Below are 3,225 nucleotides of genomic sequence, written 5' to 3' on the forward strand. Positions count from 1 at the left end.
TTAGCGTTAATTACGTTGTCTGTTGTGGGAACAGTCTTTTTCTTTTACCTTGTGCTATAAGACAAGAGAACAAGGTGCTAGGAAATTAGTGGTCAATCTGTTGGGAGGTGATTTGGGTTTTTTATTATTGTTTTCATTTTCTATTTTATTGTTTTCATTTTATGGAAATAGAAAAAAATGATTTTTTTAATTTTTTAAAATTTAAAATCTGTGAAGTCATATTTAGTTTTTCTTTTATGTAATAAGAATAAGAACTTGAATCAATTTATTTGAATTATTTTTTAAAATTGATGTTGATTCTATTTATCATAACTTAATTTTAAACCCCCCATATTTGTTTTTGTAAAAATTTTATATTTTTTTATTAAAAATTCTAAAACATTTTTGGGACACGAATTGATAAGTTTTTAAGCTGTAACAGACCAAAACACCAAAAAAATAACTAAACCATGATGTTTTGATAAGATAGGATATAGGAAAATAAAAAAAATGAGATTGAAATCTAAACTTGATCAAAATTGAAAAAATTAATTAAATTTAAAGACTTCATTAAATTTCTAACAGGTTTAATTGATTTATTCAAAAGTTAATTGAGCAAAAATTAAAAGAATTAATTAAGTTCAAGAACTTGATTAAACTTCTAATGGTAGGAGGATTCAATCAAGAACTCAATTAAAATAAATTAAGTTTGAAAGTTTAATTTGAATTTAATTGAAAATTTTGAAATTTTAAAGGACTAAATATAAATTTTACAAGCTTTGTTGAACGCAATTAGAAGTTTGATTGCAAGAAATATGAAGTTTAAAAGCTAGTCGAGGGCTAACTTAAAAAAAAAATCAAGACCAATGACCTGTTTATAAAAGGAACAGAACAGTAGGAACTATACCAAAGCCTTTATAGGAACTAAATTGAAAAAAATTAAAGTTTAAGATTTAATTAAAAACTAAATTAAATAAATTAAAAACCAAGAATTACCGTGTAAAGATTGTTTGATTTAAAAAATCTTAATTGATTTTTGAAAGGGGTACATTATATTAAATTAGTCATGCTTTGTCTAGTTAAAAATATATAAGCTCAAATTAAAATAACATGATTATTTATAAAATAATTTATATTTTTATCTAAATAAAATGGATATGATAACAAATCTAGATTAAATTCTTTATATATTAAAACAAAAACATGAAATTGAGAAAAATAGTTAGTGTTTATCAAATATTGTTTTTTAAAGTATTTTTTAAAATATATTAAAATAATTTATTATTTTATTTTATTTTAAATTTATTTTTAATAGTAGATATCAAAACTACTAAAAAACAAAAAAAAATAATTAAAAAATAAAAAAATGAAATTTTTTTATTTCTTGCTTCAAATTAATATTTTTTTAATATTTTTAGATCATTTTGATGTGATAATTTAAAAAAAAAATTTAAAAAAAATAAAAAAAATATTTTAATATATTTTTAAATAAATAATATTTTAAAAAAATTAAAATTATATTTTTAAATTACTGATGATGAATTCATCATGATTCTTTTATAACACAAAAATGATTGAGAAAAAGGAGTAGTATGTCTTTATAAGTGTGACAGATATTATTTTTTAAAATATTTTTTTAATATATTAAAATAATATATTATTTTAAATTTTTAAAATTTATTTTTGATAGTAGATATCAAAACTACTAAAACATAAATATAATAATTAAAAAACTAAAAAAATAAAAATATGGTGGGACTCTCTGGCCTTAAGTGTATTTGGCAGTGCGGTAGCGGTTGATTTTCAAATAATTTTTATGCAGAAATGCATACCAATAATGTTTTTTTATTTTTTAAAAATTATTTTTAATATCAGTATATCAAAACAATTTAAAATGTATAAACCATATTAAATTTTAATAAAAATAAAAAATAAAAAATAAATAAATTTTTTAGAAACACAGTTTCAACCGCCTTCCAAACACTGTTTTTAATATATTCTAGATACAGGGTTCCTGCTCACAGCTGTATTTCACTGTTCAATGATGAATTCATCATGAACATTTCTACAACACGAAAATGATTGCCAGCAATTGCGGCTCTTCACTTCTTCCATTTAAATCTTCTTGACTTTTTTTAAATTGAAAATAAAAATAAAAATTAAAGGGTAAAAGAAAATGACAAGAAAAGCAACCTTAGCCTAGCGTAGCCAAGCCGAGCCAAAACTGGAAAACAATCGAAATCAGACCACCTCCTTCTCTCTCTCCCTCTTAGTTGGCATAAAATAATGTTCAATTTTTTAAATAAAAAATTGGGTGGAAGGCAATGAAGCATTCCGGACAGAAGGATACACCTAATGAGGATGATTTTGTAATTTAATAATTCCTGTGGCCTCTAACTAAAACCATCAGCTAGCTCCAGTCCTAGTAAAATGACTTTTGTGCCCTCTGCGAACCACAGAACTCTTGCTAACCAACTCGATTTTTCTTTCTTTTTCTTTATATCTTTTTAGTTTTCTATAGGGAAATTTGAATGTAAATAACTCTTCAATTCACCATTGCTGACTTTAAAAAAACTAAATTATTTTTTCAGTAAACTAATATCTCGTTATTAAAATACCAAATTCACTTGATAATCTTTTTTAATTCAATATTATTTCTTGTTTTATATTTGTTTGAACAAAAAACTGATGTATTTGAATAATTAATATTTAGGATTGATTAATACGATTTTATAGAACGAAAGATCAAAGGGAAGGAGGAAAATAAGTCAGTGGCATTTGCCTAAGAAGGAAAAGATAAAGCTAATTCATTTTATTTAGAGATAAAATTGATGAAATATTTAGTTTTTTTTTTATTTTTTTATTTCATTTCATATGAGGGAAATGATTTGGACTCAACACCAGCCACTAAAGACTTTGATTTTTAACTTGTTTCAACACGAAAAATAGCCGCGATTTGTTGCTTTGTAGACCCCTCACTAAAACGAGGCAGTGTTTATTTTTATATTTAAAAAATAGTTTGAAATTTTTTAATTTTTTATTTAAAAAAATAATTTTAATTTTCATGTACTAATATTAAAAATAAATTTAAAAAATAAAAAAATATTATTTTAATACATTCACATGAAAATCATTTTAAAAAAACAGCAATTAACACAATATCTTTATTTTTTATTGGACAAAAGAAAAATCATTTTATTATAATGGAAGCTGATTTCTCACCAGTTATGATAGGAACTGTTAACC

The sequence above is a fragment of the Populus euphratica genome, unplaced genomic scaffold (genome assembly GCF_000495115.2).
Source record: "Populus euphratica unplaced genomic scaffold, PopEup_1.0 scaffold314.1, whole genome shotgun sequence".
Taxonomy (NCBI): Eukaryota; Viridiplantae; Streptophyta; class Magnoliopsida; order Malpighiales; family Salicaceae; genus Populus; species Populus euphratica.